Below are 25,034 nucleotides of genomic sequence, written 5' to 3' on the forward strand. Positions count from 1 at the left end.
AAAAACTTAATAAAAACATGGGCTAAAGATTTGAACAGACACTTAAACAAAGAAGATTATGTGAAAGTCAAATGAACACATAAAAAGATGCTGTAATCATGAGTCATTTAGGAAATGCAAATTAAAATTACAGTGCTATGTTACTACACACCTATTAGAATGGTTAAAATGAAAAAAACTGAATGTAGGGCATTAAAACTCCCACTCACTGTTAGCGGGAATATAATATGATATTAGTACTTGGGAAAACAATTTGGTAGTTTCTTAAAGAAGTAAACATATACCCATCACATGGCCTCGCCAGTTCACTCTTACCTATTTACCCAATAGAAATAAAAACTTATGTCCACACAAAAACTTGTACACGACTGTTCATTCCAGCTTTATTAAAGTCCCAAACTAGATAGAACCCAAATGCCCATCAACAGATAAATAGATAAAAAATTATGACATCTTCATACAATGGAGTACTACTCAGCAAGAAAAAGGAATGATTGTTGACATAGGCTATAACAAAGGTGAATCTCAAAATAATTATTCGGAGTGAAAGAAGACAAAGAATATGTACTGTCTGATTCCATTGATATGACAATCTAGAAAATGCAAGGGAATCTGTTGTGAGAAAGAGCAGATCAGTGATTGTCTGGCGATGGTGAGAGGTAGGAAAAGGGTAGCAGGGATTTCAGAGGAGCAGGATGTAGGGAATATGTTCATTACCCTGATCGTGGCGATGGTTTCACAAGCATATGCGTGTGTCAAGATGAACCAAAGTCTACACCGTTCATAGTAGGTCAATCATACCTCGATAAAAGTGTTCTAAAGAATACTCCAGTGGTTCATGGGACAAACCAGTTCTTCACACACTTTATCCCTGTTGCTCTTTTTTGCTCTTTAGTTGGTGCTAATGATTCATGTTAACAGACGGTTTGTTGAGAACCAAGTACAAATCAGCTCAGGCAGCCGTTCTGCATGGTCTTCCTGGATGCGAAAACACGGTCCAACTCTGTGCCATTTACAACAGACCCGTGTTAGATCTAAAGACAAAAAGAAGGTAAGATGAAAAGATGAAAAAGGATACGCAAATAGTAACAAACGTGAGCTGAGGTGGCTATACTACTAAAAGAGAAAATAGAGAAAATCGATTAAACCAAAATGTGGTTCTTTGAAAACAAAATCAACAAAATCCACAAACTTATTCCTAGGTTGACTAAGAAAAAAAGAGAGAAGACTGAAATAGCTGACATCAGAAATAAAAAAAAGACAAATTACTACTGATTTTTTTTTTTTTTTAGGCGAGGCAACCCTTGGTTGACCTCACAGATTGCAAGGACCTTGTCATCTTACAATCCCTTGTTTTTAAATTTTTTTATGCCTACAGCACCCGGTCTTCCTAGGTGGTCTCCCATCTAGGTACTAACCAGGCCCGACCCTGCTTAGCTTCCGAGATCAGATAGGATCGGGCTTGTTCAGGGTGGCGTGGCTGTTATTAATGATTTTACAGAAATAAAAAGGATTATAAGAGCGTGCAAATAATTTGTATGCCAACAAATTGGATAACCTAGATTAAATGGATGAATTTCTAGAAACATACAACCCACCAAGACTGAATTATGAAGATATAGAAAACCCGAATAGAAGTATAACAGAGGAGAATGAATCAGTGATCAGAAACCTCCCAACAAGGGAAAGCCCTAGACCGAACGATTTCACTGGTGAATTCTACTAAACACTAAACGAGGAAGTAATGCCAATCATTCTCAAATGCTTCCAAGAACTTCAGGGGGAGGGACGACTTCCTAATTCATTCCGTGAGACTAGCATTAGCCTGACACTAAAGCCAGGTAAAAACTCGGCAAGAAAAGAAAATTATAGATTAACATCCCTCATGAATATTGATGCAAAAATCAAAAAATACTAACAGAATTCAGCAGGATAATAAAAGTATTATACACCATAACCAAGCGGGATTTAGTCCTGAAATGGAAGGGTGGTCCAACACATGATCATCATTGATATGTTAATCAATGTGATACACCCCATTAACAGAATGAAGGTGGGAAAAAACTCGTGGTCATCTTAATTAATGTAGAAAAAGCACGTGATAAAATTCAACCCCGTTTTGTGATAAAAACACTCAACACACTAGGAGTATAAGGAAACCACCTCAACATGATGAAGGCCACATGAAAAGCCAACAATGGGCATCATGCTCGGTGGTGACAGACTGACAGCTTTTTCGCTAAATTCGGGACAAGATCGGGATGGCTTCTTTTGCCACTTCTGCTTCACACAGTGTCTGATGTTCTAGCCAGAGTAGTTAGGCAAGAAAAATAAATAAACACCATCCAAATTGGAAGCGAAGAAGTAAAATGATCTCTGTTCATAGATACCCTGATCTTACATGTAGAAAACAAACGAACACAACAAAAATCCCGTCAGAACTAATAAATAAATCCAACGAACTCATAGGATACAAACTCAACGCACACACCAAATACCAGTTTTATTTCTATACACCCACGATGAAAAATCTGAAAAGGAAATTAAGAAAATGATTTCATTCACAATATCACCAAAAAAATAAAATAAATAAAATTAACCGTGGAGGTGAAAGATGTGTACACCAAAAACAAAATATTGCTCTAAGAAAAGAAAGAGGGCATAAATGATTCATTTTACACATATATTTGTGATTACTGTGCGCCAGGCATTACTCTATCTCGATTCAGGGTTATACCAATGAAATCAATAAAATAGAGCTTACATGCTGATGGGGAGTTACAGGCATACGGGTGAATCAGTAACACGTGCATGTTAGACTGTGATGACTGTTGAGGGCAAAAATAAACCAGGGCCAGGACAGAGCCTCCCGGGCGCGGGATTTGCACCTTGCTTGCTCGTTGCCTGACGTCTCTGCTAGAACGCGAGACTCTGACTCTGGGCGGGAACCATCTCTGTCTGGTTCCCTTCACAACCCCCACGCCCAGAGCGATGCTGGGAACAGGTTATGAGTGACTGCTGCGTGGACCAATCACGGTCCAGTCTGAATGAGGAGCTTGCAGCAGGGCACAAGTGGGGAGATCGGTTTATAGCGTCTGATCTCCCCTTGCCAGCTCATCTAGGAAACTTGTGTCCAGTAAGAACCAAGAGATCTTCCTGTTCTTTAATTGGGGTAACATACCCATCAATTCAGTGGCACGACGTACGTGCTCAGTGTCAAGCAACTGTCACCTCTGTTCACCTCCGGAACCTTTCCTCATCCCATCCTGAAGCAGCCTATTAAACACCGATTCCCTGTTCCCCTGGTAACCACTCTTCTAGTCTCTGTCTCTGTGAATTCGACCGCTCTAGGTACCGCCTGTAAGTGGAGTCATCTAATACTTGTCCTTTTGTGTCTGGCTTATTTCACTTAGTGTAATGTCCTCGAGTTCCATCTGTGTTGCAGGCATGTGTCAGAATGTCATTGCTTTTAAAAGGTAAAAGGAATTTACTTTTAGGCAGATTGTTCTAATAGGTATGTAGGGGCATCCTATCGTGATTTGAATTTGCATTTCCAAAAGACTTTTGAGGCCGCATGATAATCATTCTATGTGCAGACCCAAGGGAGCTTCTTGGCTGTGTCAGAATCCTCGGTCCGCTTTGAGGCTGGTACAGCAAGAACTGCTTCATAAATTTCTCAAGGGTGGAGAATCGCGGCTACCTCATTCCCTGCAGGACCCCGGGGCCCAGCACCAGCGCCGAGCACGCCGGCACGCTGAGAGAGAGACAATGTGAAGATCCAGGGCCTTTTTTGGAATTTCTAGAAATTGTCCACTTTATTATTGGTATATTTTCCTGTGTTTCCTGCAAGTGAGGGTCCCAGGAGGGAGGGTCCCTCATGGCCTTTTCCGCCCTCATAGAGAGACATACCGAATGATTCTGATGGATCCTGACTTCTGTTCATTCAGTCACCAAGATGTCCCTAAGCAAGATGGACCTGGAACAGATGGATCACTCTGTTTTCATCATAAAGACAAAGAAATGCCCAGGGGCAGGATGATGAGAAGGAAGCCTGGACCACTGGACTACCGATGGGCGCCTGTGAGTGCGCATCCCTTTTGAAGAATTCTTTTCCCTCATCCGCTTTGTCAGGAATGGTTTTCTTTCCTCATCTCCTTCTGTTTCCAGCTCGTGCTCTGCATTTATACTGGCTTCTTCCCAGGGGTTCAGGTGAGGAAGTATAACTGTGGCCGCCTCACCCATCAGAGACATTGTCTCAGGCCTGGGAGAGTACAGACTCCAGGCAAAGACCTGTTTCTCACAGCCAGGAGTGCTGGGTCCCGGACCAGCTCGGAGCGACTTCCCCAAGTCGTGTTTACACTGTCACGCTGTGCAAATTGGAGAGTTTGTTTCCAGGAACATCTGGGAGGACCAGCTGGACACGTGTTTCCCTTCCCATTAATTTAGGTTCCTAATTAATCGTGCAAAACCCAAACCTAATAAGCAGGAACTGAGACTGAAAATAATCATTATGCCCCCCCAAACACGCACACAGTTTAACGACAACTTGGCCCAGGTGATCGCGTCTCCCTTGGCTCAGTTCTGTGGCTCTGACCGAGGGGTTCGGAGCGAGAAACACTTGGGGAAGCAGATGGATCTGTACCCTCCGCTAGGCAGAGTAGAACCTAATGGACCAGGGGGACCCGGGGCTGACTTCCTGATAATTCGTAAGGAATGGGTTTCCCTTGGGTCAAGTGCATCGTGGCCTGAGAGTCAGTGGCCTGAGTTCAACCCCCCACCCCAGAGGTACTAGCTTCTGTTCACCTCTCTGGGCCTCAGTTTTCTCATCTATAAATAGGAATAATAATATCATCTGTCTCACAAGGTTATTGTGAGGACTGAATGAGAAAATTTATTTATGGTGCCTAACTTTGGAGTTGGCACATTTGTAAAAATGAGTGGGAGCCGTTATGGTCAATGCTGCTGCTGATCAACATTCTTATTAGTAATCTCTTCCTCTGAGGATGATGGTGATGATGATTAGTCACCTAAAAAAAGAAAACAAACCCATTTCTCATCTGTTATGTCATACATCTTGGTTCATAAGACCCTGGCTGAGTTTGAGTTATTGGTCATCAGATTCAAGGTAAAGGTTTCTTTTTTTGAATGCAAAAGTGTCCCGGATTAATGTCCTTTTTAAGCTTTATAATACGACGAAAAGAAATTATGATGCGGCCACATGAGCGATGATTGTCCCTGATCAAGATAGAGCAAGGCGTTGGTTGGGTAGGCTTGGGAACTCCATTATGAGTAGAGTCTGGGAAATGCTAGTTTTGAAACCAGATCACATACTGAGGACAAGGCCCCCAACTTTGAGGAAAAACAGAGTTAAAAAGATCTATAGAAAGTATTGCAAGGCGTCTTGCACATCCAACCGCCGTGAAAGGTGCCTGCTGGTTGGTGAGCAGGTGCGTCCGGCCCCCACGGGCTGTTCTTTCCTTCCTTTGCATGCGAGTTTTACAGGCGCACACGTTCGGGGTTTTGCCGATTCTGTGCCCTTTCCCTTTATGCCCCCAAAGACCTTTGGAAAGTAGCGCAGGAATAGCGTTCGGCGCGGAGTGTGGCTCACTCAAAAGCAAACCTGTTCGTGATACTCTGCCTGTTAGAAACCTCCCTGAGGATAACAAGTCAACTCTCTGCCCAGCCAATAAGACCCTGGGAAGTCCGGCCTCCCGGGGACCGCAGCCGCAGTTCCCATCGTGCTCACCCTCCTGCCCCTCCCGCCCCAACTCCACCAGGCTCCCCGCTGTTCCTAGAAACGCACACACCCCCTTCCGTCTCCTGACAAAGGCTCTTTGCCACGGCTGGAAGCGTGTCTCCTCCTGCTCGTCCCTGGACTTGGGCGTCTCATCCCTCGGGCTCTGGCGTAAACGTCGCTTCCTGTAGGAAGTTGCCCCCGAACCCGAGCGCGGCTGCTTTCTTCGCTCGTGTCCTCCCACGACTCCTCGTGCCCCCTCTAGGCCGGCAGCTTTCGTGTTTCGTTGCAACTGCTCGTTTAATTGTCTGGCTCCCTTGAGAGACCCACGATGGGTGAGGGCAAGGGCCATATGCATCTGTAGCTTGACGTCTGGGACCCCGATTTGCAAAGAGCATGTGTGGGATGCATGACCGTCCAGCCCGATGTGGCTGCTTCAGGCCTTGGCTCTGAGGCAATCGCACAGACAGCAAGGTGGCCGCAGTTAATGATACTGCATTGTATATTTATAAGTTGCTAAGAGAGTAGATCTTAAAAGTTCTCATCACGAGAAAAAAATTGTAGCATATGAAGAGACAGATGTTAACTATTGTGTAATTATTTTGAAAGATATACATATATCAAGTCATCAAGTACACCTAAAACTAACAAAATGTTACATGTCAATTGTATCTTAATAAAACTGGGCAAAAAAAACCCAAAAAACAAAAAACGATGTATTAGAACATGAAAGCTGCCCATTGACAGGTGGAGCAGAATATTCCAGGATGAAACCTATAAGGGATTTTCTACAGCAAGCCAGACGCAACAACTGTGGCAACTTTGTAAGTGATGGCGCTTCTAGTTGTAAGAATTGGAAACCCCAGCCTCAGGCAGCATAAGCAATAAATAGAGGGCGTTTATTCATTTATATAACTGGGAAATAGAGGCTTCTATTTTAGAAGATAGTATAGGTTTCGGGTAAAGCTTGACCTTGTGACTCGGTGATGTCACTAAAGTCCAGTCTCTCCCTTATGAGTGCGAGATGGCTTTCGGTGGCTTTCACGGCTTTGGGCTTGATCCTTCACGTCGGGAGGGAGGAGAGCGCACCTTTCTTCTCCCGCTTCTGGGAAAGAATCTGTTCTAAGATCGGCTCACGTGGCGTGAAGCGTACGTCCAACCCTATTCCGGGCGCTGAGGCAGGCGGAAGGGAGGTGCCGATGATGCAGAGGTCGCAGGTCTCGCTGCCGAAAGCGGGGACGCAGTCGACTTCTTCAGAACGACGTACGTTTCCAAGAGGAAGTCAGGAAAGGGAAAGCAGGAAGCGGTGCGAGACCATCGCGAAAGTGATCGCGACAGCGATCCGATCACAAACGCCAGGAGGTGTCGGTGTGGGCAGCTCGCCCTTGGTGGGACCGAAGGAGAAACAATGCCTAGCGGGGACCCTGGTGGCAAACGCACGCGGGGCCGCACGCCGGCTCCCGTCTGCCGCCACGCCGTGTCTCTGTGCGGGGCTTGCTTAGCTGATGCTTCGCGGTCCCCGTCTGCCAGCCCTGGGGCGGGGACGCGCGTGGGCCGAGGACAGGCGTGCGCGCGTGACCGTGGAATGCGTGCACGCGGGCGGCGCAGGGCAGGGCTCCAGAGCCAAGAGCTGGCGCTTTATTCAGCCCCCGTCACGTCCCCGTGGTGGGCGCGACAGCACGAACGTCTCTCCCAGTACATTTCCTTGTGATCTGTCCTTAATCCAAGCGCGGCGAGCGTCATACTGACCCGAACGGGCCTGAGCCTTCTCGTCGTCGGGAGTTCCAGTGCCTGCCCCGTGGTAAGAGCCTGTTTGCCCCCACGCGCTGCTCAGGTTTTCGTCGGGTCAGCGTACTGTGTCCCAACAACCTAGCAATTTGCATGTTCTTCCTGATTATCTGGTAATTAAACCCAGTAAGTACAAACACGCTGTAATTATCGTGTAACCGACCATCTGGACGGAGGGATGGAGATAACTGCGTATTTACGCTAGAGCCGTGTGATAATTATGACGTCACGGAATGATCGGCCGTGAACGAGAAGACGGGTTTGTGAGAAGCGTGATCGTCGCTTTTTTCAACATTGATCCTGGCACGAGTTTTCTAGAAACAGCCGGAGATGTAAGGACGTTGGCTGATGAGTCCCATCGGGATGGAGGCGTGGAATGCACACCCAGCAGTAGGAAGTCACGCGCTCACCCATTGATTCCGATCTTGTTTACACGTCATTGGACGACGCCAAGCGTTTGTTTACCTGAACTGTCCTCCCATTTGCGTTGGGCTCACCAGAGCCTGTCAGCAAATGGAAATGTGTTTGAGTATGGTCACGACGTTTTATTTTACAGATCTCAGGTTCGTGGAGGAAGTCAGGTGTTCGGTCATAGACAAAGCTTTCCCGTAGTGGCATGCGTCCTGTTTTAAAATGGTCAGGAAGATGCACTTCCCCTGTTGGATAGCACCAGAAATGATACTTGTAACAGTGAATGCGCTAACCATGAAGCCTCGCTACGTCTTGACTGTGACATGTGTCACATTATACTTTGATATGACATGTATGAGGGAGAAAAGGAAACAGGGGGTGGGGTGGGGGAGGGTGGCCAATGGGAGCAAAACATAACTGCGCTTGCGAGAATGATACAGTGGGGTCGGATCATGTGAGCGTTCATGAGATCGAACTCCCGTAATTCTGTCAAATCGAGGATGCTGTGCAGGTACGGGGATTGGTTCACACACTGCTAACAGGGAAAAAAAAGTCATCAAGTCAATCTAATGCAGTGTTTTCTTATCATTAGAATTTTGAAAGTAAAAGAGTCGAAAGAGCTTTCGTACATGCATTTGGGCATAATTTTTATTACAACTCCTCTCGGGTCAACACATAGAAGGAGCACGTCGACGAGGTGCTCCTAAAATGTCTTCGCGTGGACGGTCCAACGCTCTTCGTTTGCTCTTGGACTCTGAGATTTCAGCATCTGTGTTCACGTGACATCATCCTCTGCCTTGCGCACACTGGTGATTCAGCGTTTTGCCGAAAGGGTGACTGGCTATTGTTTCTGGCATTTTCTTCCCAGGCAATTACACCCATCCTGCAAATTATGCAGCATTATCTGCGGCTTAAATGTTAGTGACGGTTCTGAAATTTTATTTGCTATTATCATTGAGTAAGCTTTCAAAAGTCTTTCTCTATGCAAATGTTTATAGAAATATTATATGAATAATATAAGGAGTCAAGAAAAACCAAATAGTCTTTTTTTTTTTTGAAATGACAATGACTCAAGCTAAGATTCCTTCAGCATGAGTCAGACAACAAAATCTTGATCGAAATGGACTATTGTAAGTTAATGAGACATTATGAAACATGTAGGATTTGCACTTTAAATGTTTTTTATTAATCCTCATAATTTTATTTATACCATTTTTCAAAGATCCTGTTCATATCTCATTATTAGTCATAATAACTATATTTTTGTTAGATTTTCATGAATGAGGAGCTTGATCAAGTCTGCATTGGGATTCATCAGGCTGAGGGAGACTTGGCTTCTGTCTCTTCTTGTCTGTCTAAACTGCACAGGAATCTCACAGGGGCTCCCCAGAAATGATCAGACGAAGTTCGCGAAAGGAAAAGGCGAAGATCACACATACCTATTCAGCTGGAACGCTTTGGTTAAAAGTGAAACAGGAACTGAAAATTATAGTCATAAAAGCTAATGGCGCTACAGCCCTTACTGCAGGGCGAGGCGCCGTTTTAACTCGCACGCAGCACCGCAGTTCATCCTCACAACAGGTCCGCGAGGTGGGCAGTACTGTCACCAGCCCCACATCAGCGGCTGGGGCATCAAGTCCTCGCGAGTGGCCCGACCCACCCCAGATCCCGCAGCCGGGCTTCCAGCCGGGGCGTCCGGCATCCGGCTCCGCGGTCCAGGCCGAGCTGCCCGGGGAGCCAGGGGCATTTAACCGCCGCACCTCCGGGTTCCGGGGGCCGGCCAGCTCCTTGGCGTCGTTCTGAAAATGGATCATGGCCAAAGGCAGCCTCAGGTGAGCTGCTGTTGCTCGAAGAAGACGGTTGACTAACACGAAGTTTAGGAAACATCTTCGAAGCGGACCAGCCGTTAAGCGTTTCCATTTCCCTTTTTCTTCCCACAAGGAAATCGTGTGCTTTTGCAAGAACTCAGCGAAGTAACAGCAGCTTTACCCCTTTCCACTGACTTAAAAGCTTAGGCCGGCAGGGTCGAAGCCGCCCAGCCCTGCCGCCTTGTTCCGTCGGAAGAATCGGGAGCGGCACCCAGAGAGGCTTTCGTGCACCTGCAAAACCTTTTCCGAGGGTCCCCTTGAGCCTGGCGGTGGGGCTGGGGACACATAGTGACCATAGTGACTAGTGCTGGTCTAGTGTAGGACACGCTCAAGGTTGCTGCATGGACCACCTGTCAGCCACTCTCCTGGAAGCTTTGCAACAGGGAGTCTCGGGGGACGTGCCGTGGATGACACCGGAGGCCTCCGCCGCGGGCAGCCTCGGCATCTGCCGGGCTCCACGTGGCTCTGCTCGCGTCTCGCTGCCCACAGGCCGCGGCCCGGGCTCCGCTTCTGGGAGAGCGGCCACAGCTGGAGCGTGACAACGCAGACGCCCGCGAGATCATCGGATTTCCAGTCTTGGGACACAGAGTTGGCTGGTTGGGGAGTTGGGAACAGAATGGCAGCGAGGTAGGAGCAGGGTGCAGGGTCGGGGGTGCTGAGCCTTGGCGGACGCCGAGACCGCGAAAGACCCCGGCGTATGCCAGAGACAGTGACCGGTGTGACCAGGAGGCGGGGGTGTGGCGCAGGGAGAGTTGACAGAGTTATGGGAAGACCCAAGGGCGACCCTTGGAAAAATAATGATACTATCGTGCATAATAGGTGGTATCGACTGAGAGCTTATGCTTACGCCAGCTCAGGTAAAGGCTTCATGTGGAAGCATCCCCATCGTCCCAGGACACAGGCTGCGACTATGATTCCCGTTTTACAGACGATGGCTCGTGGGCGAGTCCGGCCTTAGGTTCGCTGTAACTGGCAAAGGGTTTAAATCAGGAGCGCTCATCTGAAGAGCCGGCCTTGTGTCAACGGGACAAGACGCGGCCACTCCACACTCATCTCCCGAGTTCGACAGGCAGGCAGGGCGCCGTCGCCCCTTCCGACCAGCAGGCGAGCGTCCGCGTGCCACGCTCCCCACCTCGAAGCCCGGCTCCTTAACGCGTACGCCGGACCCTGTCCCTGCCCCGCTCGCCGCCGTCTGAGTTAACGCCACTGCCCTCGAAGGGACCTTGTCTTGGATTGCGTTCCCTTTGGCTCAGTCCCCCAGGCCGACTGGCCCTCCCTTGGCCTCCAACCCACCGACCGCATTCCTGCCTCCGGCCGTCTCTGCCGGCTCAGGGCTCTGCTCAGCTGCCGCCTTATCGGCGAGGCCATCCCTGACCACCTCCTGTGAAATAACACCTCCCCCTCGGTCCCTGTCTCCTCCACCTGCTCCGTCTCTCTCCACAGTGACCCATTTCTGCAATGACATAGTTATTCTCCGTTTTCTCGCCCGGCAGTGTACATTCTATAAGGAGTGGGGGTGGGGACTCTGTTTGTTCACGGCTGCAGGGCCAGCCCTGGAGCAGTGCCTGGTACGTAGGAGACAGTGTGCAGGATGAATGGATAAATGTCTGTGGTCTCTCAGCGTTCATATGTGAGACATACAGCAGGATCTTTCGGAATAAAGACACCTTTATATAAATATAAAGCTCAGAGGCATAAAGATGCATTGTTTCATCTTTGCCTGTAAGGACACAATGTTATAAAGACAGCTATATTTATATCTACAGCATCTCCAGATGAAAGGCCAGACAATGACCAGCAGTGACAGAAGGCGAGGACAATGGGCGCTGTTTACGGCCTCCTTGCTGGGCACACTGTTGGTCTCTGTGAGCTCCTTTTCTGTATAAGCGCGTTTAACCCTTGTGTGGTGGTTTGACTCTTTCTAGAAAGAGCCACAGTTGGCCAAAGTCTCTGTATCTGACACATCAGAATCTAAAATGGGGCTCTCAGACCTACAGATGGCCCTCTGCGGTGACAGTACTTAGACGCAGGCTGTCTCCTTCCTGTCCCTGGCTGCACCTGTGCCAAGGCCAGCTGGGAGAGGACATGAGGGCAGTCCCACAGCAAGCACATGGCCAGCTTACTCCGTCGAGAGTCCCCACGGGCATGCCGTGTGTCCGCCCCGTGAGTCTCCAGCGCCCTAAGCCATGCCATGCTCCCCCCCCCCGCCCCACCCCCCAGCTGATGCTCACAGAAGCCCTCCTGGGCCTAGAGAAGTCTTGTTTATACTCTCATGAGCCAGAACTGTGTCCTTCCACACAGCGGGGCTGGCACTGTGTGTGCCCCTGGGGAAAAGCCGTTGCTGTCAGGATTCGAACCCATTTTCCTGATCTACAGAAGGCTTTTTTTTTCACGACATGCATTCTGACGAGGGCATATTCCAAACACTATAGCTCCCAACTCTAGATAGAACGGGTAAGAAAGGGAGCCTCGCAACATCCTGCAGAGCTACAGGCCCCGGCCCAGCCCTCAGGCCCCAGTGGGGACTGGGTGAGGGGGTGCTCTGCTGGCCTGGCTGCCTCCAGCAGCTCGTCGCCCTTTTCCCAAGCTCCCTGTCCCTGCCCACCTGCTATCAGAGACCTCCCAGAGCAGCCCACTCACCTCCCACCTCCCAGCCCCTGACTCCTTTGCTGGCGGGGCCCAGAAAGAACCGAGGGGCCCCGCCAGCTTGGAGCCATCCTCCTCCGTCCGGAAGGCTCAGGTGTCCTGGGGTGGGGTTCGTCGTGTTCCCAAACCCCACAAGAACCTCCCTCCAGGAGGCGAGTTTCTTTTCCGCCCTTAAGAAACCACTTCCGGAGGCCAGCTCTGGGAGAAAAGGAGAAGCGGATGTCGGCCAGTGACACGGGATAATCGCTTTGCTCAGTGCTCGTATTTTCCTACCAATTTCGTATTTTTCAAAAAAGGACAATAAAACAATTGTACTCTCGGCTAATTAATGACAAGCTGGTAAAAGCATCTTCTCATTGTTCCATTTATTTCTCCATTTCTCCCGGTTAACAGTCCTGTCTCTGAAATGAGTCTGTCGTTTACACAATGCTGTCACCCCATTGTTCCTTTATCATCCTCCATTTTCATAAATCGGGGTGTTAATCCCTTAATGGCTTTTCTTAGTGCTAAAAAAAAAAAAAGAAAAAAAGAAGAGAAGGAAAGAAAAAAAAAAAAACCCGCCCAGCCCCTGCTCCTCTGAATCCCCCAGCAGACAGTGCAGGGTGACACCCTGCTGTGTGTTTACCCCAAAAAGCAGGTCGGGTGGGGGACTTAGCCCCTTCTGTTTGTTGGCCAAGCGGGAGGCCCCTCATCCTGGGGATCCGCCCCTTCCTCAGGTCAGGTTTGCTCAGCGTCTCTGCTGGGCTCTTTGATGGGGCCTCTGACCTTTGCCCGATGGCCCAGGAAGGCCTTGCTAGGTTAGGGACGGGATGGGGCAATGTAGGGTCGGGACACCTGATTCTTTCCAGACTTCCCAGCACACATTCCCAGCGCCTTCTCGCTCGGCTCCCACCAGCCTGGGCTTCCCTCGGGTTGCAACCCTGCCCAGACCCCTTCTTCATTTCTCAGGACCCCGCACAATGACTGGCAGGCAGGAAGCAGTCGATGATGACATTGTCATCATCGTCATCGTCATCATCATTGCCCAGAACCTTGCCTCAGCCTCCTGCATAAGAGTCTGGAGTCCACCAGGATTTCACGGTCCGTCACCCAGGGAACACGTCCTTCCTGAGCTCTAGCTCTGGGCAAGGCCGTGAGCAAGCTGCTGGGGGCTTAGATTTAAACCAGAGGCCCCTGCCCTGGGGGAGCTGCCTATAGTGAGTACACAAATAACTTGCAGGAACAGCTTGCAAACGCCCCGGCGCGTGCTGCGCCCTTCCTAATGGCACAAACGCGGCGCAATGAGCCCAGCGCTGGTGGCGGTGGTGGCGGTGTTGGCGGCGGTGTTGGCGGCGGCCGCCGTCACGGAGAAGGACCTCAGTCTGAACCTTTCAGTCTGGCACAGAGTTCTCCAGCTAGAGTTGAGTAAAAAAGGGCGTTCAGGGCAGAATGAGCAGCTTGGGGAAAACGCAAAGGTTGAAATAGTGCAAACTGCTGTTGAAGGATTTTGCCGAGGGGCGGTGGTGATGGAAGGGTGGGCTCCTGAGGAGCCCAGGGCCATATCTCAACCCCTCCAGCCTGAGCCATGAGACCCAAGGGTTTCGAACAACCAGAAAAAGCCTGTGGATTTCAGGCTGATGGGCTAGAATCTTGCTCATGCTAGTTCAAACCATGCGAGGACTTTATTGGCTTCTGTGCCTCCTTAGCTCGAAAGCGTTCAAAAGGCTTCAGGCATAGCAGGATCCAGAAGCTCACGCGACTTATCAGAACACCGTGTGTTGGTCCCACTTTATTCTTTGTGGGTGTCGTTTTCAGACAGACTCTCCCAAGTCGGTAGCAAAGATGGTCATTGACGACTTAAAGCTTATTGAGACTTTATGCCTAGAAGTTTTGAAAAGAGTGGGCGTGTGCCCCCAGGGGTCTCAGAAAAACTGTCTTCCTTCTAGACCCTCACGGGCCTGGCTTGCATTGCATGGCTCTCCCAGAATCAATCACTTTGCTTCAAGTCCCAGGCAGCTGGCCAGACCTGGGTCTCATGGTCGCTCTGAAACAGGAAGAGGGCATGGGGCATGGCAGACCCTATTCGAAGGGCATCATTGAGAGTGGAAGAGGCATGGGAGTTTCCAGAGGAATTTTGCAATGTTTTCCCAGAGAAAGCAGCAACAAATTTGGGCCAGCCAGGAAGAAAAATGTGACTTGAGCGAAAAGCTAGAGACAGTTGGGTAAAAGTAATTGAACTGCTACTAAAATTCTGCATGTCTTTTCTATGCACAGAAAGAAAAGACTAAAAGAATCACCACCAAAATGTCGCAATTGGTTATGGGCGACAGGATCATGGGTGATTTTTACCTCCTTTTCCTTTAGCTGGGCGACGATAAAACACAGAGACAGACAGACAGACAGACAGACAGACTTGAGTCCTGCTCCCCGCCTTCAGCTAGAGGGTTCGGGCCCAGAGCATTGTCGCCCCTCTCGGCTTCGGGGTGAAGGCTCGTGAAACGCGTCTCCTCGGAGCTCCCCACCCCTCCCTGATGGGCATGGACGGCGGATACCAGCACCGCCCTCGCCGCCTCTGTTGCCTGGCTCGGCACAAACGGGCATCACTTCTGTGTGAACCGACGCCGCTCACCCCAGACGGCCGAGTATAGAAACGTGACGTCGCTATCCCATTGTCTTTGTTAGCATAACCTTACTACCCCACGAATACTCTTGCCAGGCAGCCAGCTTCATGGTTCATTAAGGAAGTATCCCATGGACTCTTCGGTAGGAAGCATCCAATGACATCGTATCAACGCAAGCTCTTTGAAACCCTCCCTTCGAAATGATCGCTTGGCTATTTCCATCAATCCTGAGTGATTAGAATGCGGTCCTTACCCACTTCTAGCCAACTCCGGCCCCTGCCACTTTAAAAACGCTCTTCAGACCAGAGTTCAAAATCTCAGTAAAAATTACCTTGGCTTTCCTGCTTCTAGATGCTACCTAAGCTCTGGCGAGGTGGAGCTAGACTCGGCTTTGCCTTATTAGTAGGCGAATAGGGGTATTTGGGGAGGCAGCATTCGACATCTGCAGAAGAAAACTATAGAACTATGTCTTCGCATGACCTCATCCAGAGGGCCCGTGGGGGATTCTCTCAGTACAGGAATCTCCACCCTGTTCCCTTAGGAAACAAAAGAGGCCGAGTTTATGGAGCCACACCCTGCCTGAGAGTATTAAGACCATTTCACAGTCCTTATGATAGTTTTAAATGATCTATTTGTTTGTGGTCATTCGTTTAATGTCTTTCTTCCTGCCAAAGCTGGAACCCCACGAAGGCAAGTACTGCGTCCTAATCATCGTTTGTCTCTGGCGTGAGAAGGGTGCTCGGTGCGTGTGAGTTTGGTAGTTGTGGGATGGAAGGATGGCGAGTGAGCGAGCAGAGGAGGCGTCCGGGTTACGGTGCCGGATCTGCGGCTGGCTCGCCGCGTGCCTCGGGGCAAGCCCGTTCTTCCTGGCGCTCGGTCTCGCTGCACGTGCAAACCTGGGTGCGGTGACACCCAGAATGCGCGTTACGTTATAGGCAGTTACGGCTCCAAAGGCAGCCGCGGGCTCTGGAGGGCGACCGCCCTTCCGGGGCCCCGAGGTCGGTGGCCCCAGATGCCTGGCGATGAATGCCAGATCCTCAGGTTCGCCCACCTTCCCAACTCCTGAGACGAGGCAGCGGGGGGCTGGGGGGGGGGACAGAGGTGGGGGAGGTTGGGGGGAGGCGGCCGGGGTGTTTCCTTGCATCGGCCGCTGTGTTCATATAAAATGTCGTTTTCTCCTGGCGTGTGCGTGAGTGGTCCTTAGCGACACGGGGCAGAGACAGCCCCTGGTCCCCGTCCTTGTCGTCCCCGGCCCCCAGCCCAGCCTGCTTCTGGAAGGGGACCACTTCGGCCATTTATAACCCCCTAGGGATTTAAGTGACGCATTTCCCTGCCAGAGACATTCACAGTTACTTTCTCCCATTATGAATCACCAAGTTGGACCCCGCTCAGAATTTACAGGGGATTCCTACACTTATTGTGACCTTGGGCCAGCTGCGTAAGCTCTCTAGTGCTGGACCGCCTCGTCCACAGAACAGAACGCCAGTGGCTGCCCCACTGGGTGCCCGGGAGGTTAGGCGAGTTGGCGCAGTAGGACACCGGGGCACGCCGCACAGCTGCCAGTGATCGCTGTCACCCCACGAAGTGCCTGGTGCCTGCCTGACCCCAAGCGATGGCTCCGTAATTGAACGCTGCACAGAAAAAAAGAGAAAGAGAGAGAGAGAGAGAGAAAAGCGTGCCGTGGACCTGTAGCTACGCCTCCCAGGCGTCACAGCGCGTGGGAGAAGCCAGTCTCCACAAGCTGCACATTGTGTCATTATGTTTATGTGACATCCCCAACTGTAGACCTGCCGTGATGGAGAGCAGAGCAGTGGTCAGGGAGGGGTTAGGGGCTGGATGGGGGCCTGACTTTATAAAAGGCTCGGAGGAGGAAGATTGGGGAGATAACGGAGCCGTTTCGCATTCCAGTTGTGATGGTGGCTACACGCCTCTGACCGTGTGTTAAAAGTCACGAACCCCTGACCTGGAAAAAGTTAATTTCTTGTGTGATATTTAAAAAAAAAAAAATGCCGTGGCTTGCTAACGGTTGTCGCCTTTCGGGTACCTCCTTTCCCCTGACAAAATAAAGAATTAGGAGGTACGATTACAGCTCGGCAGGTGCTCCGGAGAGCAGGGGCATCGAGCGCGGCGCCTCACGGCGGAGAAGGGCACCGGGATCCTGGGACCCGCTCGTCTGCGCGGCGGCCCAGGCGAGGGGTCGGAGCCCAGCGCGACGTAGACCCGCAGCGCGCCGTTCCCGAGAGGTCTGCGTGCCGTGTCCTGGCTGCTCGTGGCATCGCCGTTCTTCCCAAGCGAATCCCCGGCGGAGAAGGATGTCGAGCGAGTTTGGCGACGGCTCGCGGCGTGCGATCTTGGCGGGGTTCAGGGCGCGCCCGTCGAAGGTAGCAGGAGGGAGCCGGCAAATGTCGTTTTAGTCCCCACGCGATCATTTAGGGGCCGGCGACGTAAGTTCTGGGGAGGGAACGCTCAGGCCAGATATGGCGGCCGGGGACGCCTAGGCGGCAGGGGCCTTGGCTTGGCACCAGCGCTGTGTGATCGAGGGGAGTCCCGCTCCTTTCTCGGACTCGCTTCCGCCACCTGCTCCTTGGCAGCGGTGAGGGTTGAGCCTGATCGTCCCCAGGCTCTTTCCTTCCCATGTTGTGGCCGAGACCAAGTCCCTTCTTCCTGTCCTTCGGGGCCCAGGCGCCGCGGCTTCACCAAGGCAGTCAGTCCCAAGTGCGTCTTGAATTTGATGAGCGGCAGGCATCCTTTTACCCCTCGGCCGCCCCGGAGGGATCCCCTGAGCAGACTGCTGTGCCGCACGGCGGCAGGCTCTGCGGAGTGTCCGCCACTGTGCCCAGAGGTGCCGTTAGGACGCGGGGATTATGAGGTGAGCAGGAAGAGGCAGCCAAAAAAGCAGGGAGCCACTTGAGCAGAGAGTATAAACATAAATATCGCCAAGCAGGCCCCAGCGCGGGGCTTTTATGTTGATGTGCTAATATGTTCTCCGCTAAGGGTTTATTTACGCCGTTTCGGTGCAGTCGCCGCCATTCATTTATCTGCATAGGGAAGAGGGACTAACAGGACAGTTCCTCATGAGCAAGCGCCCCCATGTGATCCCCACCGCTGTTTATAATCCTTCACGCCCAGATCTATAATTCACGAGCCGATGGCCTGGTGGCAGTTTCCATAAAGGCCACGCCGGGCGCCCAGTCGTTAACTCGCCCGTGCCGTCGCGCACGGAATCGAAATCAGCCCGCTCTTCTTCTATTCATCACGACGCCACCGACGTGCGGGCAACGATATTATCCAAATATTATTAAAACTTTGAACCCTGGGCCCATAAATTACGGCCGAATGGCTCCGCGGCCATTAGGAGAGAGGGAGGTATGGGCTGTAGTGGCCGCCGAGTAATTATGTGCTTAAAAGGAAGCGTGGCTGAGCATTCCCCTAGTAAAAAAAAAGAGAGAGAGAGAGAGAGAGAGAGGCCGGGATCGTTTGTTACTGCTCCAGCGTGCGCGGCCGGGCGGCTCCGGCAGGTCAAGTCAACCTTACAGCAGGGCGATTATCTGCCGAGAGACGCTGACCATCTGCGGCGGAGTTCGCGCGGCCATCGGGACGGCGAGCCGGGGCCTCGTCCACTTCAAACGCTTGGCGTCTTCCACACAGCACCCCGCCCCCCCGCCACCCCACGTTTCGTTGATGCAGCTTTGAAATACGCCCTCCCCTCCCTCCCCCGGCCCCGCGCTTTAATGTGCCCCGCAGCTGCTGATGACGGCGGCGGCGTGACTTTAGAAGGCTCTCGCTATCTTTCTCCCACTCTTTAATAATCATCATAATAATTTTTGCTGCGTTTCTTTTTTTTTAACTCCCAAACTTTTTTTATTTTTATTTTTTTTTGGCATTTATTAGTTATTCGAGGCGTATGACCGGGACGAAGATAACATCCAGTTGTTGGAGAGTCCAAGGTCGGTCCGTGTTTAATAAGACGCCCGAGCTCTCTTTGATTCTTGCACCTGCAGAGGCTGGCGGGCCGTTGTGGTGCGTGGAGGCAGGTGGTCCTGGATGATGACCCGGGAGATAGGGGTTTGCAGGCTGTCATGGTTCCCTGGACCCTCTGTGTGTCTTGGGGTCCCAAGGAAGGAGGGAGAGGGACCCTAGAAACCAGGGAAGAAGGAGCGGGGAGCCGACCAAAACACAAGGCTGGTCGACCCAGAAGGTGGGCGGAGCTGGGGCCGTGGGCCTGGCCAGGCGGGTCACGCCGCAGGTCACGCCAGCCAGCGTTCCTGGACACGGAGAGCCCGAGAGCCGTTCTCCTCCCGTAAAGAGGCGACGTTGTCCTCTCGAGCGAGGAGAGCCGGGCCCCATTCGCGGAGGAAGCTGAACAGGATTCTCCCTTGCAAAGTGACGTAGGACTAACAGACCAGATTCCTTTCTTCTCGCGGAGGACAGGACCTCCAGAGCTGCCGGGCGGTTGCGACCCGAGCATCGCAGAGATATACGGCGTCTGGGCTAGCTTCAAAGCAGCCCCGGGAGAAGCGGGGGTGCGCGGGGCTCCAGATGCATCAGACGTCCTCCTGAGCCGATCATAACTGTGGGAGCCCCGTCATGGGCACAGGGGGGTTTATTGGACTATTCTCTACACTTTTGATGGTATCTGAAAATTTCCCATAGTCAGAAAAACCTCAAGGAGCAGAACTGCTCTGTGTTGTGAGTGACCTGTGATCCTGGCAAAGAACCTGTCTCCCCAGGACCGAGTTCTATGGGAAAAAGCCCAGAGAAGAGAAGCCCAGATGAACCAGTTGGCAGAATTTGTGAGATTCTCTGCTCTAATCCGTCCCGGAAACACTTCTCCCAGGAAAACCTGCTTAAAACCCTGTTTCATGAGGCACCTGCTCGGGAGCCCACGAGATCTTCCTAAGAAGCCTGAGTTCCTTCCTGTGGTTTCGAGACCTGCCGCACCTCTCAGGCCCAGCAGCTCCTCCCCCCCCCCCCCCCCCGGAGCCTGGCAGGAGGGTCAGGTGGCAGCGGTGAAGGAGAAGGGGGCACAGGAGGGGTGGCGCCGAGGCCACGTCCCCGAATGTTCTTTCCCCTTGTGTAGGGAGGGGACAAGTTCCAGCGACACGGCCTTTGGCCCCAGGGATCTCCTCCCTGAGTACGTGCTGGGGAGAAGGCAGCCCCAGCATAGCTGCCTGCTGTCCCCACAGAGGGGAAAGAGGCGCGTGCACGACCAGGGTCCGGGTCCCTTCAAACGCACAGGCTTATTTTTTTCTTTTCTTTTCATAAGGGGCTACCTTGACCTTCAAAACAGTTCTAGAAACAGACCACCCCAGCGAGTTGGGGGGAAGATCTGACTCCGGGTACCGTCTCGGGCTGCCGTCACAGGGGGAGCTGACCAGCGAGCACAACCCCTCAAGCCCACCTCGCTGCACTGGCCACAGGGCGGCTCCCCGGGGCCAGACGCCTGGGGTCAGGGCCTGGCTTGGCTCCTTTTCCAGTTGTGTGATCTCGGGCAAGGGACTTAACATCTCCGTGCCTAGGTTTCGTAGTTTGTAAAACGGGGATAATAGTAACACTCCCTCCCTAGTTTGCAGCGGCTGTTAAATGAGCCCCGGTAAGGCCCTGACGTGTGTTAAGTGCCGTGTGTTCACGACTCGAACGAATCGAAACCGAATCTTTGGAGGTTCGGCCTCGCGGCCGGGAAGTCGGTCCTGAATTCCTCCTCCTGCGTGCTCCTCGCAGCCCGCCTTCTCTCCCATTCCTTCAGCAAACGTTTGTTAAGCGTTGACCCCGGGCCGGACTCGGCGACAGTTTTGACTGCAGGTGCCTCTGCCAGATTTCTCTGAGTCTGAGAGATCCCGGCCGCCGCAGGGTCCAGGTGCCCCCCGCGGGCCTCGGCTCAGCGGTGTCCGGGCCTCTCTGGCCCATGAGTCACACGTTTCTCTCCCCTTGCTGAGCAGGTTCTCGGAGGCGAGGTCCGGGAAGCTGGGATTCAGGAGGCGGCATAACTTGCCCCGGGTCCGTCAGGCAGGATGGGGTCCAGCTGGGGTTTTGCAACCTGGGTCTGACTCGTTTTGATGTCATATTGACGTGGGCCACCTTGTCACTAACTGCTTCGCTGGACATCGTGTGCATGGTCAGGGAGTTTAGCGCATTGCCCAAAGCTGCCAATCAAGGCAGCAGCTGGAGAAGTGAGGGCCATGGACCCTCTCTGACAATCCCCACACGAGTCTACACTCGGCGAGCCTTGTCAGGTTGCACACGGATGTCCATTTCCCACTGACATCTTTGTCCCTTTCTCTGACCTGAAATGCCTGTGGCTGGGATGGGTTTCTGGGGAAAACTGCACAGAGAACTCAGTGAAAGAGCCTCCGTTTGTCCTGTCTGGCAACCTGCGACCTGCAACCTGGGCCAACCACAGTGGCTCACGCGGCCCCGTCGCCAGCTTCTCCGCGAGAGGCTGCTGGTTGTCATCGCCCAAGAAAGTCCTCTTTCCCAGGAACGGCCCCTCCCCTCACGATTTCCTGTCCTCTGGCCTCTCTCCAATTTATTGCTTCTGTTTATGATTTGAGGTTAAATGCTTTCAGTTCCATTTTCTTAAAAACATAGATTTCATCCCCTGCCCTCCCCCCTACCCACCTGAGGTAATGACTTCTGGGCTCTGAGCAACAGGCCCTGGAAGGCAGGAGCACACCAGCCTCACGGGACCCCCGGCTAGTTCCCACGCGAGGCGGGCAGGCCGACCTCGGCGCAGCCATTTCTAGACTGCAGTGTGTTAATCGATCCGGTCTTCACATTTCAGACGAGCTCCTAAGGCGGGAGGCTCTGGCAGTAGGTAGCAGTGGGGCACACCTGGGCCCAGCAGGGTGGGAGGGCCTGGAGGGGCTGAGCGCCCAGGCCCAGGGAGCATAGGAGAGGTCTGGGGACAGAGCTGGCTCCAGATTGGACCCTGGAAGGGGCCAGCGACCTATAGACTCCCCTATCTGGTGCAGCCATTTCCTGAAGAACAGAATCTGTGGGGCAAATGTGCTCATTTCTGGATCCCAATTTCAGAGTCTGCCTCTGGCCCTCACAGGCCTCCTGGCCAGGTGTAGCCACTCACCTGTCTTACGGGGTACTGGGGGGCACGCGGCCCTCTAAAACCACCCCGTCCCTGGCAGGAAGTCTATGCGGGACGTCGATTGGCCTCTATTTCGGGTTCACTCTGTGGATTGTTGGGGCCTCTCTCTACATCTCTAGCGTAGCCGCCACATTTTCTGACATCCACCTGCTTTACGTCCCCGATATGCTCATTCATTCATCCATCCATCCATCCATCCATCCATTCATTGAACAGCTGATATTCAGATGTTGGCTGAGGCCATGGGATAGAGAGAGATGAGTTAGAGGTTGCCACGTGAATGCGTAGAGGAGTGTGTGTGTGTGTGTGTGTGTGGGGTGGCGGTTAATGGTCAGAAACGTGACCGTTTTGTGTGTAAAAGTGCACGAAACCATCTCTATAATTCTATCGTTTCAAGAATGCTACTTACTTAAATGGGCTCGTTCTGTCCATAACCTTTTCACAACGGCATAATTTCTTGTTCTGAGAGAAGTGTGCGTCCTCCAAATTCACACGCCGAGGCCCTAATCCCCTGTACCTCAGAATGCGACTGTATTTGGAGACAGGCCTTTAAAGTGGTAATTAGGTTAAAATGAGGTAATTAGGGTGGGTTCTCATCCAAACTGACTCGTGTCCTTAGAGGAAGAGGAAATTGGGACACAGACTGGGGCAGAGGGAAGACCGTCCGAAGACAGAAGACAGAGCCATCCACCAGCCAGGGAGAGCGGGCTCGGAAGACAGCGAACTTGACCTTGACCTTGCACGTCCGGCCTTCAGAACTGGGAGGGATCAACCCGTGTGAGCCATCCAGGCCGTGGGATCTGCCGCGACAGCCTCAACGGACCAATCCATCTCTCTTGGACTTGGGCATCCGGCGGTCAGGACCGTCGATGATGGCGATGACGATGACGAGACGATGGGAACGGGAACCGTGGTAGTGGCCGGGCCTCCTTTTAAGGATTCTACGGGCGACGTTCACCGAGCTCCGTCTCTGGCCCGCGAACCCGAGCCTTCCTGATTATCCTTTGTTCTTGGGTATTTTCATAGCCCCGGAGCAACGTCCCCCAGGGCTGCCGGTGGTGCTCCGACCCCCACCCCATCCTCAGGCCGATCTTGAGGGAACTGGTTCACGATCCAGTCTCTTGTCTAATTCGCCCCTGGAGAGGCCGGACGGTGGGGGAGACAGGGAGGAAGAGGGAAGGCCACCTTCCCCGCGACTATGATGATTGATGGAACATCTGGCGAGCCGCAGGCGCCTCCTCAGACTATCTTTTGCCTACTCGATAATAGATGATCTAATCTGTCTCTCTATAGCACTTCCTTCTTCGGGCAGGTGACAGAGATGGAGCAAGCCCATCCTTCACCGGGAGGAGACAGGGCTTCCCAGGGAACGTGCCCGGCGTCGCCGCAGGGCGCGAGGGAGGCTGCCACGCGGGCACCGCCGTGCGAGGCCGTGCGGCGGGCCGGACCCCCCGCCCGCGGCAGCGCGCCTCTGGCCGAGCAGTGGCAAATGAGCAGCGTTTCCCAGGGGCCCAGGCAGCCTGGCTGCCTCTCGTCCCTGCTCGGTCCCCGCGGCATTTCTCACGGAAAGCCAGACACGTGCTCCCCCTCCCGCTTTCATGTTATATTAGGCTGAAATATTTCAGGTACGAAAAAAAAAAAAAAGCCCCAGAGGATATTTCCGTAAACATCGGGGTACACAACACTCCGCTTAAGGAAGAAAGCATTGCGAACGCAATCAAAGCCTCTTTCCTGCACGATTTCCCTCCTCCCTCCGCCCCAACCACCGTTCCGAGTTTTCCCACACATGTTTCTATGACTCGACTGCATTTGTATGTGTCCGTGTGCTTTTAAACTTAAAAAAAACCAAAAAACAAAAAACAAAAATGCCATCGCGTGGCTGGCAGTCTCCAGCAGCCACTCTCCCCCCAGCCCTGGTCTGACAGCTCGCCACGCTGCAGTCCTGGCCTGAGGCCGGCTCAGTTAACCGCCTCCGGCTCTGCCCAGGACGGTGAGCTGACGCGCTCCTCACCCCTCGTCTTGATAATGGAGAGCTTGTTTCCTTTTTTTTTGTTGTTGTTTTCTTTCATATTTCAAGCACTATAGCAATGAACATTCTCATACATAGCTCCTTAGCAAATAGGCAGAATTTCTCTCGCATGTACCTATGGGCGAGGCATACTGGGTCATGGGGTGTATGCACTGCTAGCTTTTCTAGACGTCAGCAAATTGCACCCCTGAGTGATTTGACCAGTGTCTGCTTGTACCCGAGAGGCAGAAAGTCCCCACAGCCTGAGAACCTCACGGCACTGCTGTGTCAGACTTTCAGCGATGTCACTGGAAATGAGGTCCCCCGGTGTGGTATACAGGGCTTCTCTCTGTGTCTCCGTCTGTCTGTCTCTGTCTGTCTGTCTGTCTCTCTCTCTCTCTCACACACACACACACACACGGAAGCAGTTGAACCTTTTGCCCGTGCGTGGATCTGTGAAAGGCCCCTCTGCACAAATGCAGGTCAGAGTCATGGGACGTAGGATCTGCAAAGGGCGTGGCCTGATTGTCACCAGGGAAGAGTGTGCTTTCCGCTCAGATGGCATCCGGACTCCACCCCCTGAGTGTCCAATATGGTCTTGCAACTCTGAGGAGGTGGCTTCACTTCTCTGAACCTAATTTTTGCTCATTCGTAAATGGAAAAAGTAAGACCACTTGGGAGCGGCTGCAGGGTTAGGAGACGCTGCGTGCTGAGCCCATAGCCCAGTGATGGGGGCGCCGACCGCTGGGGAACGGCGGCCGCAGACTCTTCTTGCCCCCGCCTTCACTTTGGGGTGCCGCTAAACGCAGACGGAGACCCTCGTGGGGCCCCGAGCGTGGCCTGGCACGCGTAGCCTCAGGGGGCCCCTACTGCCGTAACC

At 52.4% G+C, this 25,034-nt stretch overlaps 1 long non-coding RNA gene and 1 pseudogene across 4 annotated transcripts in view; one reads left to right on the plus strand and one right to left on the minus strand.

Annotated features, from left to right (window-relative positions):
- The window catches only part of LOC118611329, a 273,187-nt gene that overhangs the window by 16,763 nt on the left and 231,390 nt on the right, over nucleotides 1-25,034 (plus strand). The window lies entirely within an intron of this gene.
- On the minus strand, nucleotides 1,370-1,488 carry LOC118611590 (annotated as a pseudogene).

Source organism: Rousettus aegyptiacus, unplaced genomic scaffold (assembly GCF_014176215.1).
Source record: "Rousettus aegyptiacus isolate mRouAeg1 unplaced genomic scaffold, mRouAeg1.p scaffold_m13_p_14, whole genome shotgun sequence".
Lineage (NCBI taxonomy): Eukaryota > Metazoa > Chordata > Mammalia > Chiroptera > Pteropodidae > Rousettus > Rousettus aegyptiacus.